Raw genomic sequence first — 19,822 nt, forward strand, 5'->3', positions numbered from 1 at the left:
CTCAGGGTTAATCTTCCTCAAAAAAAAAAAAAAAGATTAAGCAAGACAATATACATATAACACCCCCAATATAATGCCTAAGACAAGCACTCAATAAACATAGACTTTGTACACTCAGGTGCTAGGTATTGAAGATACGAAAGTGATGGAAAAAAGGTAATATCTATGGCCAGAAAAAGTAGGCAGAATTATCATAAATGTGATACTTTCTAAGAAGTGCACAGAGAATGAGAGGCAAATTATGAAAGGCACACTTAGACTGACAAGAGAAGAGTAGCCAAAGGGTGCAGCCCTAGGAAAGGTATGCAGATATGAAAGATGTTGGCAAGAGAGAAAGCTAGAGCAACAAGCAGGGAATCATATGGCTGTGTTCAATAAAGGTTTGATGAATGAAGGAGTGAATTCATAAAAGTCACTGAATGCCAAATCCAAAAGTACAGACTTTATCTTACAGATTAAAAGGAGCCATCTTGTTTTCTGAAAGTTTAGGTAGCTAAAGTATGGTGACTAAAATGGAAAGAATATTTGTGGTAGAGATGATTCGTTAATTCATTCATTCAGCCAAACCCAAGAAAAACTTACTGAGTGTATGTGCCAGGACTGGGTCTTCTGTGAACAAAACAGATCTTTGCCCTGATGGAATTTACAGTCTTGAAGGAAAAAAAGATATTAAACAAAAAGAAAGCAAACATGATATAAGTTGGGATAAATGGCAACGAAAGAAGAGTGAGTAGGACGAAGGACGTACTTTAGATGTGCATGATCAAAGTAGGCCTCTATGTGGGTTACATACAAATGGGGTCATAGGCATGAGAAAAGGTCTGTCCTGCCAAGGTAGGCTAAAGCAGTATAGGGAGACAACATTTTTGTGAGACTAAACATAAAAACTTTATAATAATCATCACTATATTATTCTAAGTTTTTTCTTTTGTTTCCTTTTAAATATTGTTTACTTTCTGTTTTGATATAATTTCACACTTAGAGAAAAGTTACAAAAATCGTACAAAGAACTCCCTCATACCTTTTACCCAGATTCACCAACTGTGTACATTCTACTCCATTTGCTTTATCACTTGGGCCAGTTCATGCTCCATGCATGCTCTTCTCTCACTCTCTTTAGATAAATATATAGGTAGCATGAAAATTAATAAAGGAAACCTGAAGTAAAATTGGAATTGGGAAGGCCTGTAGAGGGAGCTCTCACACTCTACCACTCATCAGTCAATTACCCCAAACAGGAAGAAGTGTCAATTACAGACCCCCAACAGGAAGAGACATAACTTGCACTCCCAATCAGGAAAAGCAACTACTTTACTACCCCAGCAGGAGGAAGATTTTCTTCCTTCACAGCAACAAGCCCAGTCAATAGAAATGCCGCAAATAGAAATGCCGCAGCTCAGCCAAGCAAAGGCATCGTCATCTGAACTAACTTTCCTTCAATGAACTTTCATTTTTCTCCTGCTGATGACTTCCTTGTCCCACTCTCCTTTCTATAAAAGCATTCCATTTTGTATAACCCCTGAGTGTCTCTCTGCCTGCCAGATAAGATGCTGCCCGATTCATGAATTGTTTAATAAGGCTTATTAGATCTTCCAATATACTCAGCTGAATTTTGTTTTTTAATAATAGATAGGTATAGATACAGATATTAGATACATTTTTTTCTGAACTATTTGGGAGTAATTTGCAGACAGAATGTCTCCTTATCCATAAATACTTCAGAACATGTATTTCCCAACAGCAAGCATTTCCTCATACATAACCAAAGTACATTTATCAAATCTTGAAAATTAACTGATAAAATATTATCTAATCCATAGTCCATACTCAAATTATTGCCTCAATAATATCCTTTAAAGTTTTTTCCCAACCCAGGATCCAATTCAGGATCATATATTGCATTTTGTTGTTAAAACTGAATCAATTTCCTTCACTGTGGAACACTTCATCAGTCTTTTTCTTTTCATGATCTGGGGGCAATATCACTGTCACTCTATCAGAGGCATTAGAAATTATTAAAGAGTAAAGATGACCTCAGTGCCATTCTCCTCTTCCATAATACTTACAGTGAATGAGGGAAACTCTGACAAGCTGTAGCAGCTACCATGTGCCTGTAAACAAACACCAATCTCTTAATCTGGTCTTCACCCTAAGAAACAACTCAACCTAAGAAACCACAATCATTAACAAGGTTGAGAAAAAAAGGTGACTGAATAAAATTTACTTGAGAATTAGTCTGTATACTTCATGAACAGTGAAAACAATTGCAAGGATAGTTTTGATTGCAGTGGCTCTAGAACGAAGGTTAAATTTGACTCCACTGTATAGGCAGACCTGATACTACCATTTGTCATTAAGTTCATTTTTAACAGTGCCTAAGTGATGTTAATGATATCACTTTGAGAAGCAACTCCTGACCTACCCTGATATGACATCCCACGTTTTTATCCATTATCAATTGTTTACAGCCATCAAACTGGCAGCCTTAACCAGAAGCCTCCTTCTGAATCTTCACTCTCTACATCCTCATTTACTGTTGGCTACCACCAAGGGCCTACCCTAGAATAGCACAGAGGAAAATCTAACCAGTAGGATCAGTCAGGATTTCCCCATGGGTCTATTAGTGTTGGTGGTCTGTGAGTAAACGTCAGGTTATGGCTTCCATGACCATAAAATGCTTTTATTTATTCCACATGTCCTAAGTATATGGCACATAAAATAATCATTGCTAACACTTATTGGTGATTCATTACATGACAGTCATTATGCTCAGTAGTTTTATATGCATTACTCCACTTATTTTTCATACCATGTAAGATACCCATATTATTATGTTACCCTTTGCAGATGAGGAAAAAGATGCAGAGGCTACTCGACTTGCCTAAAGGCAAAAACCTAGTAAATAAAAGATCCAGGGGTTTGAACCCAGGTCAGTTTACAACACCCATTCAATAAAAATATCACCTGAGATTCTAGTACGTCCTAGGCATTTTCTCAGCTTCGGGAATAAGAGAAAACAATATGATAAAATTGCCTTCTCTCATGGAGCTTACACCCTAGTGAGCAACGTGAAAATTTTATATTATACACAAACTCCATATCTACTTCCAGAAATAGCTACAAAAATGCATTTATTTTTAAAAACAATTCCAAAATATATGCTTGCATTTTTCTATGTTTTATTTTTAGAAATATGGATATTGTTAGCTTAATAACAGCTACCATTAATTGGAAACATAAACTAGACTGTACCAGGTACATGATAACCCCACAATTCCTACTGTGAGAAAAGTTAGTATTATCCCTATCAATCAAATGACAAAACTGTGGCTCAGAAAAGTTCAATTATTCCCCAAAGCCATGTAGCAAGAAAGTAGTACAACCAGAGTTAAAGTCCACGGCTGGATAAAGAGGAAAGAAGAACATGAATGTACTACTAAAACACATGTAGTAAATACATTCTATGACTTGCTCATTTTACTGTTCCTTTAGAAATCCCAATACTACTTTTCCCCCCACCAATTTTACCATTTTTCTAAATACAATACAGAAAAACTTTCAAGATTAAGTAAGGGGGGTGTGGCATGGCAGAACACTTGGAAATGTGATATGGTAAGGTTTTCAAAGGAAAAGAAAGTCACCATCCAAGAATTGGCATGGACCTAGGTTCTGGGAGAACAAGATTTCCTTGGGTCCATAGATAAGATGATTCTTGGCATGTAGCAAAGACTGAAAATTCCTCCATACCCTGGTCATGTTTGCACTGTGGAATTCTCTGAAAACTTCGTAGCTAAAGAAATGTATAGAGGAGAATTTACCTATGGTAGCCAAGAAGAACATGGCTGAGTGTGAAACAATGACAGGGGCCTCCTTTGTTCTGCAGCCTGCAGGCTGTGTGGGCACTGTTCCAAGGGACAGGTGTTGGAGTCAAAGAGACCCACTTCCCTCCCAGTGCTGCCTTTTGCTACCCAGGGTACACAATGGAGGACAGCTACACACTGGGGACTCTGCTCCTACTGTTGGCAGCAAGGAGTAGAATCACAAACCTGGAGTGTGAGACCCAGCAGGTCACTTGACTTCCTGCCAGTCTTTCAGAGAAGAGAAGGCAACTCAGGATCTGGGAGTTTCTGGGAGGAAAGTAAAACTTACTGCCTTGGCCTCCACCCTCAGCTTGCTGGGTCCATACCCCTCAGGTGGTCCTGACGGATCCAAAGAAAGTCTCACGCTCACCACCCTGGGTGGCCCATTCTGAAAAAATGGCACAGGGCAGGGCAGGAGTTCTTTTCTCTTGTTCCATAAGCACCTACATAGCCTCAATTTTGCCTCTTAACCAGCAAAGTCTAAATACTTAACTATCTGGTCCTTCACAGAGAATGTCTGCCAGCTTCTGCTCTCATGTTTGAGCAACTGTAGCCAATTCAGTAAGAGCTGCACATACCTCAGTTACTACCATGCATCTTACACTCAAGGACTGAAGCCCCATGGTGAACACATGTTGTTTGCAACAGTAACATGCATGGAAATGAGAGCAACAGCAGCAGACAGGAAGCCCTGCAAGAGACAGGCCCAATTTCTGACCTTCCTTTCTAACAGACGATAGGACTCAGGATGGATCACAGAAATGACTGGTTTTCTGACTTACAGAAGAGGGGAAAAGGGCAGAAAACGAAAAAAAAAAAAAAAAAAATGAATCTTTCCATTACCTGCCCCATCACTTAATTTGAGGATCAAAAGTTGTGACTTTACTTTCTCCTCAAAACTGTTAAATGGGACAGTGCTACAACAAATGATTAAGGGTTAATAGTCTTTAAATAAGAGTTCCTATGAATTAGTAAGAAAATCACAAAGATCCACAATAGATAAACAGGCAAAGTGCATGAGAAGTAATTCAAACAGTTAAACATGGAAAACATATGAAACCTCTTCAGTAATCAAAGAAATACAAATCTAAAAAAGATGTTTTTATTTACTTATTTTTTTTTTTAAGGAAGATCAGCCCTGAGCTAACATCTGCCATCAATCTCCTCTTTTGCTGAGGAAGACTGGCCCTGAGCTAGCATCCATGCCCATCTTCCTCTACTTTATATGTGGAACGCCTGCCAAAGCATAGCTTGATAAGTGGTGTGTGAGTCTCCACCCAGGATCCGAACTGGTGAACCCTGGGCCGCCAAAGCAGAATGTGTGATGAACCGCTGCACCACCAGGCTGGCCCCAAAAGACATTATTTTTTACCTATCAAACAAGCAAGATTTCCAATCTGAGATTCCAACCTTTTCAGCCTAAGAGAAAAAGAGATACAATATCTAAAGTAAAAAACTACTTTAGAGATGTTATTGTAAATGAGGAATTTTTGTCTTTCCATAAAATACATATTCCATAGCCCCATTGGAAAAACTGCAGTCACAATCCTACAGCAGTAAGCACCCACAGCACCCTGTGCAGTAAAGAATTAACCTTATCCAAAGAGAGGTCTGGCCTTTGCTTTTGACTACTGGGAGGTGAACTTTAGGGTCCTGGAATGTCCTGCCGGACAGGCGTCTTTGCTTGTTTGGGGGCTTTAGGACAGTCTAACAATGTGATCTATGTTGGGGGATTTGGGACACCCAGGATCAATTCCGATCTCCAGAGGAAATGGAGACTAAAGACATTAGTTTGACCTCCAGGAAGAGCTAGAGACTACAGGTCAGCTACAGGGACATTAGCTGATGGAGCCCCAATTAAAGACTCTGGACACCAAAGACTCAAGCAAGCTCCCCTTAGCAATACTCTGAATCACCACACATGCTGGTGAAGAGGAGGTAATGCTGTCTGTGACTCCATGGGAGAGTATGACCAGGAGCGCTGCATTTAGAACCCTTCCAGACCCTGCTCTATGCATATCTTCCTTTGCCTCCTTTTAATTTTAATTTGTATCCATTTGCTATAATAAAATTATAATAGTAAAGTATAGCACTTTCCTGAGTTCTGTGAGCTTGTGAGCTTTTCTAGTGAATTCTTGAACCTGAAGGTGGTTTGGGGAATTTGTAAGCAGCAAGTCTGAAGTAAGTGTGGTACTGGGCATCACCAAACTTGTGGCTGGTATCAGAAGTGAGAGTAGTCTTGTGGGGACTTATCTAACTATAAAGTTGACTAAAATCACTGCACACCCACATTGTGGTTTCTAAAAGGAATTTTTAGAGAAGTGGTTGATTCCAAAGGTCTAAAGTACAAAATGTACCAATCACATAAGCCTGGAACATGTTAATGTGCCATAAAGCTCAGAAGCTGTCAAAGACTAATGAGAGTACATCAAAAAGGGCAAAGAAATCAACTTGAAGGGGCTTGCACTGACTAAGATAGGACAGTTTGAGCATCAACAAAAAGGAAAAAAATTAAGCACTTATTGTCTCTCACCTAAATGAACGACACTTCCAGATAACTGATATTTGATGAAGAAATGTCCTTTTTTATAGAAAAACTCCAGCTAACACTACAAACGGAATATAGAAGATGACCATTTTGCAATGAAATAGCAGATCTAGACATGAATAGACATTAAAATAATTACGAGAAATCTGACAGATACATTAGGCTTACAAACATGAACACACTGATCACTTGTCACTCTGCTACTGATATGTGTCTCTTTATACATTTCAAGAGGAAGTACACAGCCCATCTATAAAGTACTCTTGCTCCTATTCCCACCAAAAAAACCCCGTATCTAAATTTAATCAAGTGTCTACATCTACCTGCAGTCCCCAGTTTATAGGTAATATAGGGTATAAAGAAAAAACAAACAATATTATAAGAAAACAATCAGCTAAATTCAGAAATGAGCATTCTATAGAACACTGACCTAGTTTCTTTAACAAAAAGCTTTAAAAAGAAAAGGGAGGAAGAATTCTATTAAAGGAGATGTAAGAGGCATAATAACCAAATGTAATGTGTGAACCTGTTTGGATCCTGAATCAAACTACTGTACAAAGACATTTTTGAAATAAAGGTGGAAACCTAAATATGAACTGGGTATTAGATTATACTGGAGAATTACTATTCCTTTTGGGGGTGGGAAGATAATGGCATTTAGTTATGAAATAATGAATTCTGAAAAATTAATGTGGAAAATCATATTTGAGATGTTTTAAAATAGTACAGCAAAAACAAACGAAGGAGAGGGAGGAAAAGGTTAGTTGGGCAGGGAGATAGATAAGCTCAGCAAAAACTGGTAACTATTATAGCACATGGGATAGAAAGACTAGGTTCACTACAATTTTCTACTTTTGTATATATTTGCAAATTTCTATAAGACATTTTAATAATCATATTCAACATTCATATATTATGGGTGGGAATATACTGTAAATAATTATGACCTTTCTGGAAAGGAATTGGTGTTCACGGGGTAGGTAAGCAAAAGTTTTATAAACACACATCTCTCTTAACCCAGTAATTCTACCATAAAAATCATCTTAAGGAAGTAATTTGAAATATAGTTGAAGTAGATACAGGATATTTCACTACTTATAATAATACCTGGCTACTCATTCATCTATTCACATGGTAAGGTAGGATAGGGAATAATTTTTAATAAGGCTTACAATGTTGAGTAAAAACAGTATGTACATGCAATATGATCAAATATATGTAAAAAGAAAGCAGAGGAAAAAAAGATTAGAGGAAAAAATACGCCAAAACAGCAAAAATAAGTACCTCTGGGTACTAGAATTAGTAACAATCTAGTAAAACAACTAGCTGCTGCCAGAATACACCACTTTCCCGGCTATAATCTCATCTAAAGTAAAGGAAAAATAATTGACTTTTATAAACGAAGAGTTTAACAGATCTTGTTTAAATTCCTATTATGCCATTTACAACCTGGGTGATTTGAGAGAAGTAACTTACACTCTGTAAGATTCAATTTTCTCATTTCAAAAGCAGAGATAACATCTTCCTTGCAGCGTTATTGTGGGCATATCTGTTCTTCAAAATTTACAGGACCAAAGTAGTGAGAAAAGGGGAAGCGGAGGGAGGTATTATTGAAACAAGACTGGCCATGAGATGATAACTAGTGAAACAAAAGAACTGTTACAGAGGCTCATTATTCTATGCCTAGTTTTTGTGTATGTACTCTGTATGTGTGTATGTATTTTTTTTCCAGACAGTCTCTAAAAGTGCTTCTCCCTGTGATTTAGCTAAGCTATGAACTAACTGAGCACATACAACCAGGAGAAAAATTATCAGAAGGCAATTTTCCCTAGGCATTTTATTTACGAATTCATCCACTCATGTTAACTACTTCCTATTACAACACCAGGCTATATTTGGACTGCATAATTTTAAAACATGAGTCACAGCATGGCATTTCTCTGCTCAAAACCATATAATGATATAGCTAGAAGTTCTGTCAATAACCTGATTTTGGAGTTTTTTATCTTATTTTTTTGATCAATGTTAGGAGCTATTTTCTTTAAAGAGCTGCTGTAAAGAACATGTCTACTCTGAAACCTAACTACTGGTAATGCCTATACAAGAGCCACATGCATATTAGAAATTAGGTGCCTCACCTCCTGCCAGTCACGGTGGACAAAAGTTTAATTTTTCTTCTCACATATTGGTCATCTTTTCTCATGTTGATGGAAAGAAGTTATTGAAACAGTTTCTGAAAGCAGTCTTTCATTGCGGTAAGAAAGAGCTAAGAATATTTTTCTCCTTAGTTTGTCAAAGCCAATCATCAAAGTGTTGTTAAATAAGTCTGGATCCAGCATATCATATCAGCTCTCAGCCTACCATACTTGCAGCCAATCCATGAAAATGAGCAGAATATACAAATAATGTCTAATACATACAGACTCTATGACCACCTTGTATCCATGGCAAGGCATAAACATTATGCTTTACTAAATAAAGGAACAGTAATTAATAACTTATAAATACAATGAAAATCACAACTTCCTACAAGTAAGAGTGTATACATAGAAACATACAAATCAAACTTCCATTTTGCACCAATACCTAATCAATATAAAGTGTAAAGGATATTCAAGGCTTTCTTCTTCTCAAACTACAGGCTTAATTTTTCAGCAAAAATCACCATAGACATGAAAAATGAAATTTACTTCTGAGTTAAGAGTTCCCCTGGACTTGTAATTGCACTGAGAGGAAAGCTGATCTGGAGGACACCCAAAGTATCCACCCATTCAAGATTCTATAAGATAAATTTTATGTATAAGGCACTCAAGCCATCTATTTAGGGAAAGAGACAAAACTGAGTCTCTGTCTTGAAGAGCTGTACAGTCTTAAGGGAGTAACAAAATGTAAATAACAATTCAAAGAGCCAGATGTGAAATAAACAGTAACTGAGAAAGGAGTTCCTTTACTCTCACAGAAAGATAGGTTTGTTTGGTACCAGAAAGATTTTATTGCTACCTTTAACATTTTTTTTTTAATATTTTGCACATTGGACACAATAAGGAATGGAAATTAGAAATTTTTGTGTAAGCAAAGTAAGAGTTCTGGGCAGATTCTAACTGAAAAGTATGGTTTATTAAATTAATTAAATGCTCTAAGTGGGTAACAGAAAGAACAAAATATATTTATTCATGCTACTATTTTAAATTCTCTTATTTAAAAAAAATGTCATAAGGCCTACATTAAGAGCAATTTTGTGTAGTCTCAGTTATAAAATTTTATTGAATTACATCTTCTGCAGCCAATGCATGAGCCACATGGCTTTATTATCAAGTTAAAAAAAAAAAAAATGTAGAGTTAAAAAAAAACTTCTTGGGGCCAGGCCTGTGGCCGAGTGGTTAAAGTTCCATGTGCTCCACTTTGGCAGCCCAGGGTTTGCAGGTTCAGATCCCGGGTGCAGACCTACTCCACTCATCAGCCAGGCTGTGGAGGCATCCCACATACAAAGTAGGGGAAGATTGGCACAGATGTTAGCTCAGGGCAAATCTTCCTCACAAAAACACACACACAAAAAACCTTCTTCATTAGTGCACATCTGCCTAAATTTCTATTTCCTAATCTGTAAAATTAGGATGTTAATAATACTTGCCTCATATGGCTTCGTGGAAAACAAGTAAAATAATCCATGCACAAGAACTTATTCAGCACAATGCCAACTTAACAGTAAATAACTCCAAAATGTTACCTAGGGACAGGAAGTAACTCTGTGATATAACACAAAGTACTCAACAGCATCTACTGAGTGAATAATAGCCTTTCACAAGGAGAAGTACTCTTAGGATACTACTAGCAGTAAGAAAATGACAAACCAGAGTTCAAAACGGTAACTGAGAGAGAGATCACATCCAAGGAGCTAATTTTTGGTAGTTTCTTTATTAGCAACGTATTCCAAAGCTTTTTAATTAAAACAAACAAATAGTAATAATCCTCTGTACCTTAAACATTTCTTCCTTCCCAAACTATTTCTCTAGCTGGCCTCTCTGGTTTCACCAATGTAATCAACTTGGTTTCACACATCATACGTAAGTAAGTACTCCCTGGTCCCAGATCTACCCAGTCACTAAGTACCCCTCTCTTCCACTTTATTCCCATTAAGCTATCTAATTCAGTGTTTACTACTGCATACCTGAATTCTGACAATAACCTAACTGAGCTGGTCCTACCTACAGATTTCATCTCAAATCATCTTGGAGGACACCACCAACTAAATAATCCTAGGTCTTATTTTAATGTCACTTTACTTCTCCCAAAACTAAAAATGCTTCATAACATTTACTCAATCATTTAAATTCCTCAGACTAACACTCCAGCAGTGCCCTTCTACACTTCATTACATGAGGCTCTACACCATTTAAACTGATCTCCTGATGAGAGACGAATAAGCCTAAAGACCAAGGCTTTACTTATGTCATTTCATTGCTTCCATTTTGTAACCAAGAAGTCACAAATATCCGTCAAAAAGTATTCACATGGGGCCGGCTCCGTGGCGCAGCAGTTAAGTTCGCACGTTCCGCTTCTCCCGCTGGGGTTCACTGGTTCGGATCCCAGGTGCGAACATGACACTGCTTGGCAAAAGCCATGTTGTGGTAGGCATCCCACGTATAAAAAGTAGAGGAAGATGGGCATGGGTGTTAGCTCAGGGCCAGTCTTCCTCAGCAAAAAGAGGTGGATTGGCGGTAGTTAGCTCAGGGCCACTCTTCCTCAAAAAAAAAAAGTATTCACCAATCTACTGTCTGTCAAGGATCTTCCTTAAGCATTTAAAACCCATACATTAAACTTTAACTAATTAAATAATAGTGTTTCTATCCAGAACACTAAATAAATATCCTGCCATACTTTTTTCCCCATGTGCTAAATGCCTTACATTGCTCAAACTGTATTGTAAACGGCTAGAGAAAATTTGGTCGCATCTTACACCTTTCTTCCAAACACCACAGTACCTGACATACCATGTAAACATTGGACAGTCAATAATTGAGGTCAAGGCCGTAGATAAGGACTAGAACAAGAACCAAAACTGAAATCAGGGGGGAAAAAAAGGCTCAAAGAGAATCCACAGGAATATTGTCTCTATTTATAAGAATGTATAATTTATTTACATATTCCTATAAGCTCGCTATCAAAAGATGATTCAACAAAGCTGAATTCTCTCCTTTGTATGCAACTGTTAAAAACATTCAGTAAGGGGCTGGCCCCGTGGCCGAGTGGTTAAGTTCGCGCGCTCCGCTGCAGGCAGCCCAGTGGTTCGTTGTTTCGAATCCTGGGCGCGGACATGGCACTGCTCATCAAACCAAGCTGAGGCAGCGTCCCACATGCCACAACTAGAAGGACCCACAGCGAAGAATATACAACTATGTACTGGGGGGCTTTGGGGAGAAAAAGGAAAAAAATAAAAAATCTTTAAAAAAAAAAAATTCAGCAAAAAGGGACATTAGTAACCAAGCACCTATTTGGTCACCCTGAAATAAAAAATACTTGAACAACAACCAGAGGCACTCACAACTAGAATATACAACTATGTACTGGAGGGCTTTGGGGAGAAGAAGAAGGAAAAAAAAAAAAAGATTGAAAACAGATGTTTCCAGATGAGATGTTAGCTCAGGTGCCAGTCTTTAAGAAGAAAAAAAATAACTGAACAGAAGTAAAAGAGATGCGGTCTTCAGTTCTAGCTTCACATTTTTACTTCTGTGACCTTGAGAGCAAGTTACCTAATCTCTCCAACTCTCAGTTTCTTCATCTAAAAATTGAAAGGGGTACACTGGCTGATTCCTCCAAACTTCTATAAAATGCTATATAGTCAAATTATACATTAAGCCCAGTTGTACTTTATTTCATGTGCCAGTCACCAAAGATTAAAACAATAAAAAGTACATGCTATCTGCCATCAAAGAGCTTAATCACATAAAATGAATACGACAATATAATGTAATATATTATAAAGAGGTATGCATAATGTGCAAAGTCATATTGGGAAGGAATGAACAAGAATTCACATAAATAAGATGTCATTCCAAAAAAACACAAAAAAGGATATGTGAAATTGAGTTCCAGCTAGAAACCAATGATTTACAACAAGTGACACAAGATTTACTTAAAACTATTACCTGGCCCTTTGCTTAAACACTCTTTAGTTTCTGTCCATTGAGATAATAATTATGAAATGCCTATTATACATACAGGGAGACACTGTAGGAAAAGAACATTTATCAGAACATGTCAAGCATACTATAAAAGTAATTGAAACCGGGATTCTGGCCCATTAATAGACAGTTAACATATGGAACAGAACAAATCCACACATATCTTTATATGTATATACACAGATACACAATAATAGCAGAATTTCAAATCGGAGGAAAAGATAATTGTTCAAGCAATAGTATTATGACAAATGGCTATCCATAGCATGCAGAAAAATAAAGTCTACCTGAAAGACCATTTTTACCTTTCAGATTATTACTAATGATTAAAATGAATACAAAATGTTGACAAGATAACTGAGCACACTGGCACCATTTTAACAAGAATATAAATTGGTACAACTTTTAAGGAGATTTATTCTGGCTATACGTGCCAAAATTTAAAATGTGCAAACTAGCAATTCTACCTCTGGAAATGTACTCAAAACAAATAACAGACAAGCGCACAAAAGTATATATCCAATGATTTCCATTACACCATTATTTTTAAAAATGAAAAATTAGAAAACTGACTGTTAATAGGTGTTGGTCAAATAAATTATGGTACAACTATACAATGTGACAGACTTTTACAAATATTTGCCAGATCTATACATATTGATTAATGATATATTTATTATTCACTAAGAAAAGCAAGTTACAGAATGTATCATATGATTCTGTTTGTGGATTTTATTAACTAATGCGGAGGGATGTATATACAAGCATTAACAAGTGAAAATTTAACATCAATCTTTTTAACAATGGCTATCTCTGCATGCGAGACTTTTACTTTCTCTGGTCTCCTTAAAATCACATGTAGAATCAGGGGGAAAAAATACTTGTTTCCATTTTGAAAAAGAAAAAAGACAACATTGTATGCATTGCAGAAAAAGACCCTGAATATGCTGCCCTAGAAGAGCTGGTTCAACTAAAAAAGCAAAACAATGATCTCCATCTACTGTCCGTATTCTAGCCTCCAATATGAGGTCCCAATGAAGATCTGCCTCCCCACTCTACATTCTTCCCTAAATGGTCATTCATATTTAGTTCTCCAATTGTGCTCTTTATGTACACACAAGGGGGAGAATAGAACTCTGAATAGAACATGAGATTTGGAATCGAAGACCTATATTCAATTTCTGTCTCCACTACTGACTGTGTGACCCTGATTGACCTCATATAACTTAAATTATTTAGATCACAAAAAGGAAAGTACCTATCTTACAGGGTTGTTGTGAGGATGTAAAGAGGAATCTACACACACACAGAAGAGTTATGCAAACTAAAGTGCAATACCAACATCAGTTACTGTTATTAACTAATCCCTATCTGTCCTCAACTCAGGACTAGCACTTTGATGCTAAATATCGCCAATCAGAAATCAGTTACCTCAAACTCAACATGCCTAAATTTCAATTCAGTGCTTTTCCGTTAAAACTATTCCCTAACTTCTTCTGTAAACAAAACTATCATTCTCTTGTTACTCAAGACTTCAGTTATTTCTAGCTAAATTCTAACCATTTTTTCCTGTATAATCCAAGCCCTCATTTTCCAATGACATAACCCTTATTTTAGAGCCTGGAAACTCTTCTCGCTGCCTTTAAGTCTCCATCCTGTTCCAACTCTTCCTGAACACTCCTACCAGTTACAACCACTGTAGTTAGGCTGCTTCCCTCCTGAAGTATCTTCCCTAGAGCCTCACTGTTGCCTATAGCAGTTCACAAACCAATGGCCCACTATGCTTTGTTGTTTGTTTCTTCGCAGCTACCTCTCCTATGACCTCAGTGCAGTATCTGGTTCAGTACTCATATGGTTTCACTTAATTTCATTATGTGCCTGCCCCTTTAAGCATGTGAATTTGCCAACTGTGGCATAAAGCTAGAATAGCATTAAGATGGCAGACTCTGGGGCAAGAATTTACCTGCATTTGAATCCCATCTCTCCCACTGGGACTCAAACAACCTCTACACATCGGTTTACCATCTATAAACTGAAATGATACCTTCGCAGAGTGGATGAGAGGGATAGCAATAATGTGTTCAGATTCCTTTACAGTGCAAGGAACATAACAAAAGCTTTAAAAATGATGGCAAGTATAACTTTAAACTGCAATATTCAAGAACTTTATAATTAACCCCAGTTTATCTTTCTAAAACTATCTCCAACTACTGCCCTACATGAAACCTACATTATCACTTTACATAGTCTTGCCAGATAAAATCGCCTCCTATTTCTGCATATCTGAATTTTACTCATCCAAGTATGGTCCAAAAGTATGGTTCTATTAGCACTCTGGGACGTCTTCCCTAACCACAGGTGGCCCACGGTATTCTTTCCCTCACCTCTGAACTTATAGAACTCTTAACTAGCTATATAAGATAGTATGAATTACATGGGGGGAAAAATCTCACATCATGAAAGGACACTTGTTCCTCCAGGATCCTTCTGGGATATAGTCAGCTACAAATGAGGGGGAAAGGGAGAGAGTTTTTTTTTTAAATACTGATTCCACTGCATTTATTCCCAGACATGATGGGTGTTACAACTGAACTTTCATGCTCCTAAGAACGAGAAACAATCTCCTATACTCACAGAAAACACTGTCTATCCAATTTATCAACTGGAGATTAATTTATAATTTCCTGTTTGAGAGATTACCACCCTAATGATTAGGTCAGTCATTCCAGCTCACTGTCACCTAGTCTCATCTACACAAAACTTAGAATTAGTGTCCTTATACAGAAAGAACAAAGGGGAAAACCCCAATGACAATTTCTGATCTCCAAAACTGAACACATTCAGTCATTACTCATGTTACATTTGTTGAACACCCAAAATAAGCCAGACACTGTGTTAGGTGCTGGGAATACAAATATCCTCAAGTTGCTTTCAAATCTAGCAGAATACATGAAATCTGGAAGACAGTAGATAAGGTGGACCAACAGCTTTGCAGAGAAATAACAAGGACTGGGAATAATTTTGTCTTATTTGTAATTCTGCAAATTGCAGTTCATAGCAATTCAACCTCATTGAGGGATCACTGAGTGCTGCATCAATGAAAATAACGTTCACCACAAATGGACTGTCTAGATTACCTGGGGACCAAAAGCTGGGCTTCAATATCTCCATATTAGATTTATTCGCATCTGATCCTACCCTTCTCTGCCAAGAGAAAAAAGAAGGAAAGAAGAATAGGTCAGCCATCTTCCTCATTTGCCGCCAAAGAGAAGCTTTCCATAAAGGTTCTGGGTCTCCTAAATGAATGTCTTGTCTACAACCAGACAAGCAACTTCATGTAAGCACAGCACCAAAAGAATGGGGATAACAGGAATACTTTTAAGTTTAGACTATGTCTTTCAGGTTTTTCCCCATGTATACAGGAAGTACATGTGTATATACAGATGGTTTGGTTTTATAAAAACGAGATATCATTCATACTGCTACGCAACTTGTTTGAGCTGAATAATATAACATGGCAATCCTTCCATATCAGTATATATAAATGTACTACTTATTTTGGTGTCCTGCCATTCATAAAATTTATGTAGAATGCATGACTTAAAGATAACTTGGATTTGGAAATATTAGTAAATAAACAGTCTAAAAAAAAAGTTGTTCCAGGGGCTGGCCCCGTGGCCGAGCGGTTAAGTTCGCGCGCTGCGCTGCAGGCGGCCCAGTGTTTCGTTGGTTCGAATCCTGGGCGCGGACATGACACTGCTCATCAAACCACGCTGAGGCAGCGTCCCACATGCCACAACTAGCAGGACCCACAACAAAGAATATACAACTATGTACCGGGGGGCTTTGGGAAGAAAAAGGAAAAAATAAAATCTTTAAAAAAAAAAAAAAAAAAAAAAAAAAAGTTGTTCCAATTGAGTATATCATTAGACTTTATCATTTCTAATTAGTCTCATTCATTAAAACAAAATTCACTTCATAAGTATAACAGCATTTAAATTTTTTTTTCATATATGTCATTTGAGAGCTCCTGCTGAACAGAAACTCAAAAGAACCATTAAAATGAATTTAAATCAAGTCTACTAAAAAATAACTCTCCTGCCTCCAAAGTACACCAAATACGGAAGCCACATCCATTTTTCCTGTATTATCACCAGTCGAGATACAACACCCAGGGCTGTGCATGGTATAATTTTTAAGGGATAGCAATATCAAGTTGTGACACTTCCTCTAAATGCGAACTGTTTTTTCTAATTCTTAAAACTCACACAATTACAACAAAAATTTTCTATTTCTACATTTCATTTTATAATACATATTAAGAGTTAAAAAAATGAAACCAAATTTATCTACATAGCAAATGTTGAATTAGCTTCATCTATTAAAACAAGACCATATATAAACATACAGCAATATCAAAAAAGGATGCGCATATCTGGAAACTGCAGAGTAATGGCTAAAAAAGCCATGAAAACATTAACAGGGGCTGGCCCAGTGGCGCAGCGGATAAGCTCACACGTTCCGCTTCGGCAGCCCGGGGTTTGCCAGCTCGGATCCCGGGTGCGGACATGGCACTGCTTGGCAAGCCATGCTGCAACAGGCATCCCACATACAAAGTAAAGGAAGATGGGCACGGATGTTAGCTCAGGGCCGGTCTTCCTCAGCAAAAAAAGGAAGATTGGCGGCAGATGTTAGCTCACAGCTAATCTTCCTCAAAAAAAAAAAAAAAAAAGGAAAACATTAACAGTATGGTACTGACTTGACTATTAGTTGAACATATATTCTGGATAGTTACTAACCAATTATTATGTGTGAAATATGAAGGAAAAATGACGTGGATAGTGCTGAACCAACAACAAAATAAAAGGTCACAATTATTTTCCTCTCTTAGCATAATTACAAACCAATAAAATACAAGAAATCAAAAGAGAGTAAAATCATGGGGGGGGAGAGCAGTTTCATTCCATAATCCTCAGGGCACTCACTAAGCAGGTATGAAAGCAGAAACTAACCAGGGAAAGAAAGGGTGCCAGACGCACTCAAATACTATACTTACAAATAGTAATTTAACAGGACCTCAACTTCACTGAGGGATGGAAAGAAATGCCATTCTCTCAGGACCCTGGACAAGAGGTCCAGTTTACAGGGAAACTAGGTTTATTATGTCCATAATAAGGAAAAAAAATCATAGAAATGTGATAATTAAGATTTACATACTTTTATCTATGACAGCAAGTACAAAATCTTCAGCCTAGCACTCCACAATCTGCTTCTCCAGCATTATATCTATTGCAGCATCTCAAAGCAGTCTGCATTTGCAATTTATCTTCTTTAAAATTTCTACCAGTTCACCATTTCCTACAACTTTATATACAAATCTTACATATAAAGTTCCTCTTGTTCATTGTTCATGTTGCCAGAGCTAAAACTGCATGTTGCAGGTGTTTAATTAACATTTCACAAAAAAACAAATGAATCTAGCTCCAAGGTGATTTCCAGCTTTGCTGGGTTTACTGGAACAAACCTCTGTGCCTTTGCACATGTAGGGTAAAGTACATTACAGTTTCTTTACTATGACCCAAAAAGCCTGAATATCTGTAGAGGTGTCACTATCACCACACTCTCCTACTATTCTCCTCCTCATTCATGCCAGTCCACTCTCAGTAACCTTTTCACTTTTATATGCCAAGTATCTCAGAGTCTTTGCACTTACTACTCCTTCTGCCAAGAATGTTCCTTCCCCAGATAGTCACACAGCTAGCTTCCTCACTTCTCTTAGGTCTTTACTCAAGTTACCCATCGGTGAGGCCTTTCCCGGCCACTTTATCTAAAGTTTCAACCCTCCAATCTGGATACTTCATCTCCTCGCTTCTTTGCTTTATTTTTTCTCCCCAGCATGTATCTCTTACTCTATATTTTTCTTGAATGAGTATAGGGATTTTGGTTTCGTTTGTTCACTGCCAAATCCCCAGCATTTCTAGAGCAATGCCTGGTACATGGTAGGTATACAATATTTATTGTATTAATTGTCAAAACTTGTTGAGTTGGCTAGGACTTTTTATTAAAGAGAAGTGAAGTGATTTGTATGTGGTATCATGCTTTTACTTCTCCCAGAAATATCCTCCTATATTTAAAAGCCCAGATCCCTTCAATAAATTTCCTTCAAATTTCCAATAACGCTCATATTATAATTATTTTTACACACGACTCCAATTTTCTTTCTTTTATAATGCAAGAACAATTTCTTATATTGCTTATAGTAACTGGTTCAGTGGCCTGTCTGTGGTAAATAAATAATAACTGTATGAATGAATCTGTGGAGAAAGTGACTGCTGGATTTTCACTTGAGTTTCTTGAGTCAGTATTTTTTGTACTATGAAAGAAAAGCTCAATTGGGGTTAGAGAATAGCATTACCCAAATGAGAAAATTTTACTAGCCATTCCTTTTTCAAAAAACAACCATAAATTATATACACTTGCAAAGTAAAGCACATAGCAGGTGCTCAAACATTTGCTGAATGCGTGAAAATTTAAAGGCAATCTCAAAATTAGAAGCCAAATAAGAGCTCCTCTCAAGCTTATATAATAAAAATTTAGGTTCTAAAGTGTTGCTTTTCAAAAACAAACGTCTTGTGTCTTCTGCCCTTTCCAATGAATGTGATTTGCTAAAAGTCAATCTGCCATGCATTCTGACCTTGTGTCTGTTAGCAAGGGCCAGAAAAATGTTCTCAGAGACACAAGTACTGCTTCATTGTCTTCCCTGTCATTCAGTAAGACCAAATAAGAATTAGGCCAATAATAAATCTTAACTTTAACTAACATAAAAGATTCAAAATAGACAACAAAATTACTTTTAAAAAGTGATCTGAGTCCATATCCAATTTTCATCAACAGATATTCACCAACATAAAGATTCTCTTTTATAAAACTCTGTCTAGGTTTTAAATGCAATGTAAACACTAAAATAAAAACATGACAAAAATGTTACTGAGAAACTATGTTCATCCAGGCCATATTCTGTTACAACATTACATAAAGAAAGCAAAAATATCTTCACACCTCTAGCAATGGTGTGTTTATAAATCAAATAATCCAAAAGATCGAATCAGCCACCTTCCTTAGTGGTCCCTTGCTTCTCATAGTAATAAGAGAATTGGAAGGATCCTCTCTCTATTAAATACGAAATACAATGAGACGCTTGATGAAACACATATCTATTTAGATTAAAAGAA

At 37.0% G+C, this 19,822-nt stretch overlaps 1 protein-coding gene across 3 annotated transcripts in view; it reads right to left on the reverse strand.

Moving 5' to 3' along the window:
* RB1CC1 (RB1 inducible coiled-coil 1) overlaps positions 1-19,822 on the reverse strand; it is a 90,111-nt gene that overhangs the window by 68,943 nt on the left and 1,346 nt on the right. Inside the window, exon 2 of one of the 3 annotated variants that reach the window (XM_046641704.1) lies at positions 15,728-15,794. The exons of the other annotated variants lie outside the window; for them this stretch is intronic. The gene's annotated coding sequence lies outside the window, so the exon portion shown is untranslated. The remainder of the gene's footprint in view (positions 1-15,727; positions 15,795-19,822) is intronic. 3 annotated transcript variants of the gene reach the window in all.

Source organism: Equus quagga, chromosome 16 (genome assembly GCF_021613505.1).
Source record: "Equus quagga isolate Etosha38 chromosome 16, UCLA_HA_Equagga_1.0, whole genome shotgun sequence".
NCBI classification, from domain to species: Eukaryota; Metazoa; Chordata; class Mammalia; order Perissodactyla; family Equidae; genus Equus; species Equus quagga.